At 46.1% G+C, this 15,882-nt stretch overlaps 1 pseudogene; it reads right to left on the bottom strand.

Annotated features, from left to right (window-relative positions):
- Positions 1-5,356: 5,356 nt before the first annotated feature.
- Positions 5,357-14,272, bottom strand: LOC149858871 (A-kinase anchor protein 4-like; annotated as a pseudogene).
- Between the last annotated feature and the right edge of the window lie 1,610 nt (positions 14,273-15,882).

Below are 15,882 nucleotides of genomic sequence, written 5' to 3'. Positions count from 1 at the left end.
CTTCCTGCCTTTTTTGAAGATGGGGACCATGTTGGCCCTCTTCCAGTCCTCCGGTACCTCACCAGGGCACCACGAGTGCTCATAAAGTTGTGCCAGGGGACTTGCAATGACCTTGGCCAGTTCCTTTAGAACTCTAGGGTGGAGATCATCCGGGCCGGCTGACTTGAATACGTCCAAATGTAAAAATGTTTGTGCAAAAAGAGGCAAGCACAAGAGACAACGGGAGAGGATCAGAGATGGAGGCAGACAGCATAATGAAATAATGGAGTTTGCATGGGCCACAAGCTATGCCCTCAGAGCCTGAGAGAGAAGGGGGAGCTAACCCTAACCCACAGGTTTCTCATTTTTAGGTGAGATGGGAGGCCACCATTGCCACTCCCCATTTCTTTGGTAAACATGAAATTTATGGGGGAAGTGCCCCACAAAGTCTATTTCTGTAGCCTTATGACAAAGAAAAGAAGTTGAAAAATCACTTCCATGTACATAGTACATGGTTGATAGCACAGGGGTTGCAAGGTTGAGGCCATGGCTGAAGTGCTCATAGTGCAGCCCTGCCAGATTCCAACAAATCTGCAAATTCTGCTGATTACCTTGTCACAAGGACATGAAAAAGGAAAGCAGAGGCTGACCTGGAGCTGGAGGATTTTTAGCATATCTCATCATGTTTGGAGGAAGGAAAAAACTATGAAATGAAAGTAATGAGGTGCATGAACTCCAGTTAATTTTGTGAGTCCTAAATTCGTTTACAACTTTACTTCCTACTCCTATTGATGGTCAGAGCTGAGATGAGCCCTAAACAGGATGGACTTGGCCCTATGAATTTAGAACTGCATTTTTAAAATCCTGCTAGCCCCTATCACACCCAAGCTTTTGACACAGGAGTCCCTAAATATCACAGGTAAACTGTACATGAAATCTTACTCTTCACACACCTCCCATACAGATGGGATTTTAACTATCAAGATTAAGGTAGGTAGGCCAGAAACAGTCCTGTGATTGTGTCATTACAACTGGGAACAAAAATTAAATCTCCATTGGCTGTTTTGTGATCCATTAGAGGATAAAAGGATTTATGGAGTAAATGAAGTCCAGCTGTCTTCACAGAGTAAGTGGAGTGGGCCTGGCTGCACCGCAAAATTACTGGGAGTTATAAGTCAGGCAGTCCCCCTAACACGACTCCTGTCTGCACCTAAAGCCCTTCACTTGAGTGCAGTGGGATTCTAACCACGCCGCCTGTCCTAAGAAGGGTGCAAGATAAAACACAACTCATCCGCTGCTAATATACCATACCAGCCCTAAAACATGAATGCTGGCTCGTTGCACCTACACATTGCCAGTCCCCCAGTGCCACCCACAGCTCTCCTTCCACTATGTGCCCAGAAAGGACAGGCAAGTTATCCCATAATGATAATGACAGAGCAGCTTGCTTACTGCAACACAGAGAACCATGCAACCCGCACAAGTGAGTCCAATGTTACTGCGGACACAGCAGCTGAAGTGCTGTTTCACAGTGTTCCTGCTTTCATTTGCGTTAAGCTAACCTGAGTGTAGACATATGCACTGGAAGCCCATTTACCCAGCCCACGAGGGACATGCTGCTATGCCCAAACTCTTTTGGAGCCCAGTTTTATTCTTCATCTTAAGCCAGTGGCGAAATATCAAAACCAAACCTATGCCTACTATGGGCCTACAGAGGGTTTTTCTTTGCCTGTCCTGCTACTGAAAGGAGATCCTCCCCTCCCCCTGCTCCTTTCTATCCTTTTTCAAGATCTTATAGTAGATCCCCAGCATCTCACCTGCAACTCTCCCTCAGTTGAGCCATTTTGTGGCCTTTATAATCTGGAGGGTGTGATACCTAAATGAAATTGCTCTGGCCCTATGTCCTATACCCCTTAAAGAGAGGGGTGACCCTAGTATCATGAGGAACTTGAGCTAATACTCTGGTACAGGTGCAAAGTCCGCTCCCTGTGATAGTCGGGAGCAATATTTATCCACAGAATGTAAATAAAAATTTCCCATTCTAAAGGGAGCTGAGCTCCCAAGTTCCCATGGAAACCATTCAGATGTTTGAGATGAATAAGTTATTGTACGAGGCAGAAACCAGTCCTTGACATCCTCATCATAGGAGGCAGGTTCAGTGACTAAGTGGGAACAATTCATAAAACTCAGTAACAAGCATTTGGAAATAAACAAGTAGGCAGACAAGCACCAGATAAAACAAACCCAGTCTCCACTCACACCATGTTTGAGGAGTCAATCTTAGCAAAGTGAAATCTGCCCCGCACACCAGTCCCGTGACTCTCATCTGGCCCCTGGGACCTGATGAGTTTGACACACCTGGGACAGCAAGTGTTTCCTTTAGTTCTCAGGTGATGAGCTGAGGTTCTGTTCTGGCAAAAGAGAACATGCCCAGCATCCCTTTAAGCAAGAAACTTTTTAAAAAATTGGATCAAGAAGGCATTTGTCTTTACATTGTTCAAAAACTTTCTTAAAGTGATTGAATCTACATGCTTCCCTTTATTCTCAGAGGTAATCTGTAAGGTTTTGCAAAAGAGAAGTCCAAATGACAGCCTACTGAATTCAATGAAGAGCTGTCAGCTGCAAGTGTGTTCATTTGTTGCTCCAGTAGTGAACTGATTTGGGCCCTTTGACTGGGTCAAAGAGACTTGAGAGGGAAGAGGAGTTGGCACTTCCTTGGAAGTTAATAGGCATCCAGTCCATCAGTCCACAGGGAATTACATTTCCCAAACCGGGATCAATCTGTTGTTTTTCAGAACACCTCGTTACCTGGAGAATATCCCCCATGCTGAAGCTAGCAGAGAAAGCTTCTTCAGATTCTTGTTATTTCCATGCATAAATGACAGGTTGAGCATATTGAACAGCAACCATCCGCTGGAGCATAGCCTGAAGCTCTGCACTTCTGAAGTCCAGAGTACAGACCCTGGAGTTCAAAAAAGCAGGCTTTGACTCCTTCAGGGAACTGATGGGCATAACCCCTGGGAGGACAGTCTGAGGAAGAAAGGAGCCCAGGAGAGCTGGTTGTATTTTAAAGAAACCTTACAAGGGGAGCAGAGACAAGCCATCCCGACGTGCAGGAAGAATAGAAAATGTGGTAAGGAACCAGCTTGGCTTAGCAGAGATCTCTCTGGTGAGACTAAACACAAAAGAAAGCTTACAAGAAGAGAAAACTTAGACAAACAACTCAGGAAGAGTACAAGAATATTGCTGACCCATGCAGGGATTAAGTCAGGAAGACCAAAGTGCAATTGGAGTTGCAGCTAGCAGGGGATGTGAAGGGTAACAAGAAGGGTTTCTACAAATATGTCAGCAACAAGAGGAAGGTCAGGGAAAGTGTGGGTCCCATACTGAAAGGGGGTGGGGAACCTAGTGACAGATGATGAAGAAAAGGCTGAAGTAATCAATGCTTTTTTTACCTCAAGTCTTCACAGGCAAGGTCAACTACCAGACTACTGCACCTGGCATCACAGTTTGGGGAGGAGGTGAACAGGTGACAGTGGTGAAAGAACAGGTTAGGGACTGTTTAGAAAAGCTGGACATGTACAGATCCAGGGGGTCAGACGCAATGTATCTGAGGGTGCTGAGGGAGTTGGCTAATGTGATTGCAGAGCCACTGGCTATCGTCTTTGAAAAGTAGAGGCTATTGCAAGAGGTCCCGAATGATTGGAAAAGGGCAGATATAGTGCCCATTTTAAAGAAAGAAAAGAAGGAGGATCTAGGGAACTACAGACCAGTCAGCCTCACCTCAGACTGCAAAAAAATCAGGGAGCAGGTCCTTAAAGAATCCATTTCTAAGTACTTGGAGGCAGAGACAACCCAAGCAGGGTGCGGGGGCTGGGGCAAATCAGTCTGTGCGGGGCCCCTCCCCCGGACGCGAGGAAGCCGGCAATGGATTTGCGGGGGGTAGCAAGTGGCCGGACACGCTGGATTCGGCAGCAGATTCTGTGGCTGGGGGGCTGAGTGGCTGGACGTGACGCCAGTGGCAGTGTGGCATTGCTGCGCTGCTCCGCCCAACTCTGCAGGCCCCTGAAAGCACAGGGCCCAAGGCGGTCATCCTGATTCATCCCCGCCTAGGGACAGCCCTGCTTGGAGGAGAAGGTGGTGACTAGGAACATTCAGCATGGATTTACCAAGGCCAACGTGATGGCCTTCTGTAATGAGAGAGAACTGGCTCTGTGGATGTGCAGAAAGCAGTGGACATAATATATCTTAACTTCAGTAAGGCTTTTGATACAGTCTCCCACAGCATTCTTGCAAGCAAGCTCAGGAAGTATGGGTTGGATGAATGGATTGTAAGGTGGATAGAAAGCTGGCTGGATTGTCAGACTCAATGGGTAGTAATCAATGGATCAATTGGCAATTAGTATCAAGTGGAGCGCCCCAGGGGTTGGTCCTGGGGCTAGTTTTGTTCAATATATCTTCATTAACAATCTGGAAAATGGGATGGATTGTACCCTCAGCAAGTTTGCAGATGACACCAAGCTGGGAATGAAGTAGATACACTGGAGGGTAGGGTTAGGATTCAGAGTTACCTAGACAAATTGGAGGATTGAGCCAAAATATATCTCATGAGACTCAACGAAGACAACTGCAAAGTCCTGCCCTTAGGATGATGGACTGCTACAGCTTGGGGACTGACTGCCTAAGCAGCAGTTCTGCAGAAAAGGACCTGCAGGTTACAATGGACAGTAAACTGGATATGAGCCAGCACTGTGCCCTTGTTGTCAAGAAAGCTAACAGCATACTGGGCTGTAGTAATAGAAGCGTTGCCAGCAGATCGAGGGAAGTAATTATTCTCCTCTGTCTAAACTGGTGAAGCCACATGTGGAGTACTGTGCCCAGTTTTGGTCCCCCCACCATAGAAAGGATGTGGACAAGTTGGAAAGAGTCCAACAGAGAGCAACGAAAATGGTTCAGGGGCAGGGGCACATGATTTATGAGAAAAAGCTGAGAGAACTGGGCTTATTTAGTTTGGAGAAGAGAAGACTGAGGGGGGGATTTAATAACAGCCTTTAGCTACCTGTAGGCTGGTTCCAAAGAGGATGGGCTGTTCTCAGTGGTGACATATGAGAGAACAAGGAGCAATGGTCGGTCTTAAGTTGCAGCAAGGGAGGTTTAGGCTGAATATTAGGAAAAAAACTCTCTCACTAGGAAGATGGTGAAACACTGGAACAAGTTACCTAGAGAAGTGGTGGAATCTCCATCCTTGGAGGTTTTTAAGACCCAACTAGACAAAGTCCTGGCTAGAATGATTTAGTTGGGGATGGTCCTGCTTTGAGCAGGGGGTTGGACTAGATTATCTCCTGAGGTCCCTAACTTTCTGTGATTCTATGATTCTTTATTTGTGAGCTGCTGTTGGCACTGTGGTTAGTACTATCACTTGAGAACTTGAAGATGAACCTGCAAGTGGTTTCTATTCTGTTTTGATTTTGAAGCTTTCCTGGTCATGGTTTAAATTTTTGCAGATGAGGGACCAAATGCATTGGGTCCCTCTGACAAGTCAGCTATAGCTAAGTCAGTGCCACTGTCTTTGGCCATGAAGAGACACATCTTCATCACAGATTCTACCAGTTGGTCAATAAATTGCTTGTTGACCTGATCTATATTGTCAAACTGTTCCATGGCTGAATTGGGCTGCTTGGCTAAGGCCTGTTTGGAGGGCTTATATTCACTGGCAGAAATATACTTAAAGCTCTGGGTTTTTTTGCTGGACCTGTCTTCTATATTGAACCCAGCCTTGTGCAAGACCCTCTGTATGCTGGACAAGAGGATACTTGATATGTCTCCCTTTTGGGAGCTGAGCTGCTTTGGTAATTGTTCCATGTCCCTAGCTGCCTCAACCCAGAACCTGCTGCAAGGGACTTGGAACTTCGGCTGCCCAGCTTTTTCAAAATGTGAATCACGAGAAACACCCAAATGAAGTGACACCTTAATGTAATGATAGATTAGCACAAAGTTATTAGCTTCTGGTTAGAAGAGCGAGTTTGGCAGAAAGAGTTTGATCATTTTACAGTGTCATCTGTCAAATAGCAATAAAACAAAGAATAGCTCACCAACAGCCTGTAATGGTAAAAAAAACAAAACACCTTTAGGTTTGAGAAACTTCTGTTTCTCTTCCTTTGGCACTTTTTCTGTCTTCTGCTTTTTCCCCATTGCTCCCCCTTTTTCTTTCAGTTTTACAAATACAGAATCTGCCTGTTTTTTCCTTTTCCCCTTTAACTCTTGAAATAAAACCAATAAAAACACAGTAGTAGTGCAAATGAGATGTAAAACCTGGCCCATGCAAACTTTTATGAAGCTCTTACTAGTAGAGTATTGAAAAATTATACAATCATAGCAGTCATATATGGAAAATATTTTTTTTATTGTTTGATGAACCTCTCTACCAGTTAAGAATTTCTCCCTGCAAAATATTTTCCCTTTTTCCATCCGATTTACTTTTATTACACTCCCCTTTATAAAATATCACCCATCCTGGATCTCTGGAGAAGATGGATGTCTTTGGGGCAGAGCTCCACAGCAAACTTCTGGCAGATCGTGTCTATAGTGGGCATGCTCCAACTGGATTCTGAAAAGATCAAACTGGGTTTTCTCTTCAGTTACAATTCTGGGCTATTGCGAGTTGGGCCAGAATTGGAGATGAACTGAGATCAGGAAGTTTCTTCCTCATATGCTGTTAGTGAACCTTCCTGCCAGTCTTGTAAATTTGTGGGGCCTCAGGTTGGGAATCCAAGATGAACTTGTAAGGGGCGATGGCGGACAGAACCTCAGGACATTGGGAAATGCCGAAAGCCAGTAACAAGTCTATCCAGGCACCATGCAAAGCCCTCCAGTTTATAACTGGTAGAACCAAGCTGAAGTAAAGACTGTTTAACCAGGATCTTCATCATCCACGAGTGGCAGGAAATCCTAGTGCTTGGTGTTACATTAGAACACAAGAGTAAAGAAGTGAATAGTATTGAGCCTGAGTACATACAGATGTTTACAGGCAGCCAACAGCCTACTGAATTGAAGGGGGGAAGCTGGCGGGTGTTAGTGGGACAGGACCTAATGACAGAGTTTAGAAGTGGGTCCAACAGGACTTGCTTGAGATAAGAAAATAATATTGGGATTATAGAATGGCTTTCACCTCCTGGAGTGCATAGTTGAGCTTCAATGCATGGCTGACAAGAGGAGCCAAACCCTTGTAAGAATGGGACTTCTATCCTCTGTACACTAAGGGTAGGTGTTTCTTAGAAGCAGTTCCATGAGGAAGTCTTCCTTATTGGCATTTTCCATAGTCTGGGTCAGTGAAACCAGTTTCTAGATCCTGAAGAAGCCATAGTAGAAGAATAGCAGTCCATCAAGATCCTGAGGGAGACCTCATGTATAGAAAAGTTGGTTGTTGTCTACGAAAGGTCAGACCTCTCTCAACTAATTAGTCTGAAGTCAGGCAGAAGATAAGGCAGAGTTACACCTTAGAGACTAACACAGCTAACCACTAGACATCCCAGGACATCTAATGTGGACCTAGACATACCAGTGTAAAGCTTTCTTACACCAGTATTTTCTATTCCATATGGGAATCATTGCATCAATATGAAGTAGCTTTCTGCAAGTCTCACAGCACAGCAAGCAAGGACTGGACACCTTGGGGCATGAGCCACTGAAACTGGATACCAGCTTCTCCAGAACATATTGCAGGGAGAAGGTGTTGGAAGTTGGCTTCCTAGATAGCACTGTGGGGCTAAAGACAGACCACCTGGAAAGTACAACCAAAAGGTCCACTGGTAGAAAGAATAGCTGTTGAGAACAATCATTGTTTACTTTTACGTTTCATGAGGCACAATTGTCTGTTGTGTGACTGGGTGAGTATTTCATGGAGAAAGAATAAATTAAATGAAAATACTGATAAGGCTGGACCACAAATAAAGTCCTTTTGGAATGCCACAAATAAAAAAAAAAAGTGTGGCTCTCCTCCTTGCATCTCTCGAGACTTTTTTTAAATAATCTTTGCAGCAGCAGGATGTTGGCTGCCATGGTCCTGCTCTACCTGTGGCAGATTAGGAAGTTGTATCTTGTGGTGTGTCAGGGTTTAGTGTGTAGTTTTGCTAATAGATTAGACAGTGGATTTGTATAGAATGGTTTGGATAGGAATGATTCGTCTCTATGAATCTATGATTTAAATGCTTTTTGAGCTACTGTACTTCAGAGCTACTACTGTGTTTCTGTTCAGAAATATGTTGTAGGTTGTGCCCTATTATATAAATAATTACTGATTTGGCAAAACACTTGATATGTTTTCATGAATTATGCCCTTTTAAAGTGTAGACAGATAAACAAATTACATTAAATTGAGGTGAGGAGGTTTTTAATGTATTTAAAACGGGCCTCACACTCCAACAAAGTCCTTCTCCTTTCCTACTCTTCCCTGCTACTATACAGACAACAGCAGAACCTGGCCCTCCCTTCCCAGGGCACCTATGAAAATGCAACATCACTACTAAGTGCCCTGCAGCAGGAGGAAGTTGCCAGCAATGTTAGAAATAATCTGCAGAGCTGCACCACTACACCTTCCATTCCCCACAGCCAGAGGGATGGAGAGTGCCAGGCAGGTTAATCCATTCCTGGGCAGTTTCTCTAGGTCGCATCTACAACAGTTTGCCCCTGGAGAGACAAGGCCCAGATGTCTAGTATCTAAGCTCTAAGGGATGACCTGGAAGCCAGTTCTGCAGTTTTCTGGGTTTGTGTCTGCTTCAGAGGAGATATTTATACTATGCAGACTCATAGGCAGCATGGAAAAAAAGTTTTGGGACAGGGATGCACAACATACAGCCCTTGACATCATTTTTAGTAGACCACTTTGTTCAATGAAAATAGCTGTGAAAAGCCACACAGAGTCCCGTGCCTTTGCTGTACATCAATTCACTAATCTGTGTATACATCTGCATGCATAGTCCAGTCTCCCCCTTGCAAAAGTGTTGAGAGCTCATGTCTGGCCAGAGCTGATCCTACTGGTGGCAGCCTTCCTCTGGGCAGTGCACCTGGCAGGTGACCCTGGATGAAGGGGGAAGTGTACATCCCTGCTTTAGGGCTTCTCTGCTGCAACAAGGACAGATTCAGGCCTTGCCTAGACATGGATGGAGTACACTCCTCTAACTATTAGTTGCTTAGTTACTTTTTTTAAACTCTGATGAAATGCTTAATAAAGTAGCCCTTTCTATATAATTTTTTTTAATTGATGATCTTGCCCAGCTTGTGTATGACAGCATATTGAATTCAATGCAGCACTACACCCGCAAACGTTTGATTTTTGCTCCAATAGAGAGCTGGTTTGGGCACTTTGGCTGGGTCTAAGTGTCTTGAGAGGAAGAAGGAGTTGGCACTTCCTTGGAGATTATTAAGCATCCAGTCCATCAGTCCACAGAAAGTCATGTTTCCCACAGCAGCATCAATTTATTGGTTTCCAAAGTACCTCATTACTTCCTGGAGAATATCCCTCATGCTGTAGCCCTTCTTGTCCATTTTTCATCTAGCAGAGGAAGCTTCTTCAGATCCTCATCATTTACATGCAGAAAGGATAGTTTTTCTCAAGGTTTTCTTGAAGGAAAAAGAAGGATGCAAATCTCAATCATCTTTGTGCAAACTTCAGAAAAGCACTGCTCAATGGATAAGTCAAGTTTAGCATTCGCTCCACTTAAAACAGGGTTCCAGGACCCAAAATCTCAAGCTATGCAGTTTACAGCAATGAAAGGTGAAATGCACGGCTCTGGAAGAGACAAGGGAAAAGGAGCATTTGAGTTCATTCCTGTTACCTTCATGGCTTCAGATTTTCGGGCTTTTTACACTGAAATACTTTTTACACTATAAATACTAGACTTTGAGACCAGGATTGTCCCTTATCTTCTCCCGCTAGGGCTTTAAGAAGGCATTTCACCATTAGTAGTCCCTGAGTTATCCTCTCGTGAGATGCCCTGGGAGATGGTAGCTAAGGGTCTTGTCTGCATTTTTGTGGATTATCTGAAGGAGCCGGTGCCTGTTGGAATCCAACTGTATATTTCTGAAGGTCAGTGTTGAGCCAGATCACAATGCTAAGTTCATCAGCTGAACCATATTTAAAAAGACAAACTGCTCCTTCAGTCTTAGAATGATCTTGCTTCTCATAGTCTTTTATTATGATGACCTCCTGTTCCTCCTTATTTGTTAGACCAAGTTCAGTTGAATATTCAGAGATGTTGGCTTGCATCTTTCTTTGCTTTTGGATCTGAGGCTGGGGACATCAACAAAAGAGATCACCTTGTGGTCCTGGTCCTTCAGGTTTGTAGAGAGGTCTACTTGACACATGCCTGCCTGGTTGCATAGCCAGTCAACTTCCTGAGTCATCTTTGCAGATTGACGATAGAGCTGTACCCAGGCCCGTAAAGTGTTCTTCTGTCAGTTAAGCTATTGTGATGATGACCCTGCCAGACTTGATGTTGCCTCCTCACTCAACTTTTCCTGCTCTTTTGTTGCCATATTTCATGTTCGCTGTGTTGACTCTTGGTTTCTACAGCTGTAGTGACATCACAAAGATTCAGTTTCACCAACAGCTAGTCATGCATTGGTCCTGGTTCAGCATTAGCCTGCTATACTGGTTTTTTCTTAGGTTGCAATGAATCTGTTTCCTTGGGTATTGAAGGGTACTGTACCACCTCTGGAGGGGGCCTGTTCCAAACCCTCGGCACTCGACTTGTAAAGAAGTTTTTCCTTACATCTAGCCTGAAGCAATGTTCAACCAGTTTGTGCCCATTATTTCCTGTCCTCCCCTGGGGTGCCTTGGTGAATAGATGCTTCCTAAGGCATTGATGTATACCGCTGATATACTTATAGGCTGCCACCAAGTCCTCTCTGACTCTTCTCTTCTCCATGCTGAACAGTCCCACGCCTTTCAGCCTCTCCTCATATGACATGCTCTCTAGGCCTCTAATCATAAGCGTGGTCCCCCTTGGACTCTCTCGAGTTTCTCCACATCCTTCCTAAAGTGCAACGCCCAGAACTGGACACAGTACTTCAGCTGCAGTCTCACCAAGGCCAAGTAGAGAGGGAGGATGACATCCTTAGCCCTGCTCGAGATACCTTGGTAGATGTGTGCCAGTGTTTGATTAGTAGGGGTGTGCAAAACAGGCCATATTCAATTTGGATTCAGATTCCACCGGAATCAGGGACAGTGATTTGATCTGTTGATTCGGATCACGGCCCCTGATTCTTTTCAGCTGAATCCAAATCTGAAGATTCGATGCTGATTCGGAGAACCAACGATTTGGCCATAGACACAGCTTTAAATGTTTTTCCTACATACCTCAAGGTACCAGGCAGCTCATGAACGCTGCGATGCTGGGGTGCACGGAGCATCCCACAGGAGCGCAGAGGGGTCCCCAGCACACTCGCCAGCAGCCCCAGAAGTGGACCAGAAGCACTTTCAGTCCACTTCCAGGTCTGCTGGGAAGCACCCCCCGCCCCTCTGACTTGGTGATTGGCCATGGGGGGACCCCAGGTGCCCCCTTAGAAGCCACCGTTGCCAAGATCTGGGGAGGGGCGCACTCCCCGGCAGGCCCAGAAGTGGACCAGGAGTGCCGTACTTCAAGAAGGATGTGGACAACATGGAGAGGGTCCAGAGGAGGACCACTTGCATGATCAGGGGGCAGCAGGGCAGGCCCTATGAGGAGAGGTTAAGGGACCTGAACCTGTCCAGCCTCTACAAGAGAAGGCTGAGTGGGGATCTAGTGCCCAGTTACAAAGTAGTCATAGGGGACCAGCAGGCATTGGGGGAGTCCCTGTTCCCCCCAAGCACTACCAGGAGTAACTACAAATAACAGTCACAAGCTGGCAGAGGGTAGATTCAGGCTAGACATCAGGAGGCACTACCTCACGGTCAGGGTGGCTAGGATCTGGAACCAACTTCCAAGCAAAGTGGTGCTGGCTCCTACCCTGGGGGTCTTTAAGACAAGGCTAGACAATCACTTTGTGAGGGTCATTTGACCCCAATACTCTTTCCTGCAAGGCAGGGGGTAAGGCTTGATGATCTGCTCAGGTCCCTTCCAACCCTACCAAATATGATACTATGGTCCACTTTCAGGTCTGCTGCCGGGAGCACTGGGGACTCCCGCCACTGCACCCCTGTACTCCTGTGAGACACTCCATCTGCCCTAGCATCACAGCATTCACAAGCCGCCTGTTATCTCGAGGTACATAGAAAAAACGTTTAAAGCTGTGTCTATGTCTGAATTGCCGAATCTTTCTGAATCTCTCCAAATTGATTCGGAGAGTTCCAATTCAATTCAGAGAGATGAAAGGGTCTCCTGATTCAATTCGGATTTGGAGATTTGGCCACCGAATCAGGCCGAATCTCCGCCAAATTGAATCAGGGACCAAAGCTTCACACAGCCCTACTGATTAGCTCTGCCAGCTACAGCATCGTATTGGTGGTTCGTATTCATTTTGTTGTCTATCACAACACCCACGTCTCATTCAGTTGTTGTGCTAGCAAGCATTGCACTGCCGAGTCTGTAAGTGTGTTGTGCATTATTTCTCCCCAGATGGACCACTTTACCTTTCTCTGTATTAAACAACATCAGGTTGAGGTCTGTTCACTTTGTGAACTTGTCCAGGTCGGCTGTAATGCCAGCCTTTCTTCAAGCGTGACCACGCTATCCCATATTTTGGTGTCCTCAGTGAATTTTGGTAGTTCACTTTTAATACCCAAATCTAAATTATTGATAAACATGTTGAAAAGTACTGATCCAAGTACTGAACACTGAGGGATGCCACTGGCCACATTCCACCATGATGACTCAGTTCTGTCAATCAGTAATCTCCAGGTGCTACCTTGGAGCCAATTACCTAGCCACCGGACCGTAAAGTAGTCAAGGCCACATTTTCCCAGTTTTATCATGAGGACATCATGGGACACCAAGTCAAAGGCCTTTCTGAAGTCCAAGCATATGACATCAACATTATTTCGCCTATCCAAGTGGCAAGTTACCTGGTCATAGAAGGAAATGAGGTTGGTCTGGCATGACCTGCCTGTAATTGAAGCCATATTGGCTATCCTTTAGAATACTGCCTTCTGTTACCCTATCTTTAATGGATTCTTTGATCATTTTCTCCATGATTTTACCAGAGATTGGGATCAAACTAATTGGCCTGTAATTTCCCAGGTCCTCCTTTCGCCATTTCTTAAAGATAGACACCATGTTGGCCTTCTTCCAGTCTTCTCGGACCTCTCCCAAGCAACATGAGTCTTCAAATAACTTTGCCATAGGTCACATGATGACATCAGACAGTTCTTTTAGCATTCTCAGGTGTAGCTCATCCAGTCCTGCTGACTTGTAGATATTAAGCCTTTGTAGGTGTTCCTTCACAAGATCTATACCAACTGTGGGACGGTGGTCACCCCTACCACGATCATCCTGTATCCTGTCAAGTAGGCTAATACCCATGGACTGATGGAATACCGATGTGAAGTATTCATTCAGGAGGTCAGTTTTATCCTGAGGGTCAGTTATCAGTTGTCCCATTTCATTCGTCAGGGGCCCTATGCTTCCTTTATTTTTTCTCCTACTTGCTGTACATCTAAAGAAGGGCTTTTTGTGGTCCTTGATTCCAGTTGCAAATTTGTATTTGGATTGTGCTTTTGCTGTCCTGATCTGCTCCCTACAGGTGCAGGCTCTTGCTGAGTACTCCTCTTTAGTAGTTATTCCTGACTTCCATCACTTGTAGGCTTCTCAGTTTAATTTCAGGAGGTCCATGACTTCCCTGTTGAGCCAAAAGGATCTCCCAGCCTTTTTGCTGCCTTTCTTATGAAGGGAATAGACTTCCTTTGAGCTTTTAGGATCACTTCCTTGAGGAACAACCACTTACCTTGTACTCCCTTCCTCATCAGACCATGGTCCCACAGTGCCTCGCCAACCAATCTCCTAAGTTTGTGGAAGTCAGCCTTCCTAAAATCAAGGATTTCTACCATACTGGCTGATTTCTCTGACTTATGGTGGATGGAGCAGATGATCATCTCATGGTCACTGTTGCCCAGTTTCCCTTTGATCCTCAGGTTGCTCACTAGTTCATCCTCTTTGGCCAGAACCAAGTCTAAGAGAACCTTGTCCTTGGTTGGCCCATAGATTCCTTGAGTTAGGTAGAGCTCCTCAACACAAGTGAGGAAGCTTTGTGAGTAATCAGATCTGACTGAGTGCTCATCCCATGAGGTGTCTAGGTAGGTGAAGTCACCCATGACAACCATGCTCCAAAACCATGCAGCCTCTGCCAGTTCTCCAGAGAATTCCTGGTCAAGCTGGTCCTCTTGGTTTGGAGGTCTGTAATAAACTCCTACAGTCAAATCCCTTCTCCATGCTTACTCCATATCTTGACCCAGAGGGTCTCAAGTCCCCCTTCTTCATTTCCAATCTTCACTTCTAGGGAGAGGTAATGTTCCTTCACATAGAGAGCAACTCCTCTGCCCTTCTTCCCAACACAATCCCTCCTGTATAGGGTGTATCCCCCTATGCCTATGGTCCAGTCAACTTTGGACCCTGTGGTCCCACCAGGTCTCCATGATCCCTATGAGATCATATTGCTTATTGGTTAATAGGGGGGCCAGTTCTGCCTGCTTGTTTCCCATGCTTCTGGCATTAGTGTACAAACAGCTAAGCCTGCCATTGAAGGCCCTAGGCTTTCTGATGAGCTGTGGAATAACCTGTCTATTGGCCAGTGTGGGAGAATGCTTCTTATTGTCCACTGGGATGCTGGTTTTGAGGTTGCCATTTCTCCAGCTTGTGCTAGTAATTAATGGCCCATCCCCTGGTGATCTCAGTTTAAAGCCCTATCTAGGAGGTCCACCATTCTAGCTGAGAAAAGCTTTTTCCCCTTTGGTGTGAAGTGGATGCCATCTCTTCCCAACAGGCCGCAGTACCTGAGGTGCATGCCATGGTCAGAGAAGCTGAAGCCCTCACAGTAGCACCGTTGCCAAAGTCTTCTGCTTACTTCTTTTATGCATCTGTTCCTCCTGTACCCTTACCTGCAACTGGAGGGACCAAGAAGAAAGCTACCTATGCCCCCACCCCCTTGAGCCCAGCCCCCAAAGCCCTATAGTCCCTTATGACCCAGCCAGCATTGTTCCTGGCCATGTCACTCATGCCCACATGAATGAGGAGCATGGGGTAGTGGTCGGAGGGCCAAACAAGTTTTGGGATCTTTTCAGCCACATCCCTGGAAGGCAGCAGACCTCATGGGTTAGGGGGTTGGGGCAGCAGATTGCTCCCTCAGTCCCCCTCAGGAGGGAGTCACCCATCAAGACTATCTTGTATCTCTTCTTTGGTGGGGGCTGGCTGCCTTCTTTCCTCCAGAGTCGGTGCTTCTGCTGACAACTCTGCAGGCACTGTAAGAAGTGCATACCTATTTCGCAGTTCCAGGGGAGGAGTAACCTTGGCTCTGTGTGCCTTGGGGCCAGAAACAACCATCTTCCAGGCAGCTCCAAGATGGGACTCCAGGTGTGTTTCATTGTTGTCCTTCTTCCTGCTGATGGGCTTCTGTGCTCTTCTCTTCCCTCTATGTTGTTCTGGTGAAGGACCTGGTAGTAATCATTGATCTCCTGCTCACAAGCCCTGAAGGTACAAAGCCTGCTCACTTCTGCCTGGAGCTCCCTCACCTGGCACTCCAGAGACCTCACTAGGGAGCATACCCCACAAACAGGGGTGCCCTTGCCCCCATTCCCAGTGGCTGGCAGCTATGCCAGGCAGCCCCCAGCCTGCAGCCACAGGCTCTGTCTGGGTGGAGGATGGAACCATGGGCTCTGTCTGGGGGAGGCCTCAGTGGTGCAAAGGGAGGGGGCTCCAGCAGGGGGAGAGGCAGGAA

Source organism: Crocodylus siamensis, chromosome 8, assembly GCF_052110815.1.
Source record: "Crocodylus siamensis isolate JL-2025a chromosome 8, ASM5211081v1, whole genome shotgun sequence".
Classification (NCBI taxonomy): domain Eukaryota; kingdom Metazoa; phylum Chordata; order Crocodylia; family Crocodylidae; genus Crocodylus; species Crocodylus siamensis.
This window is presented reverse-complemented; position numbering and strand designations above follow the sequence as displayed.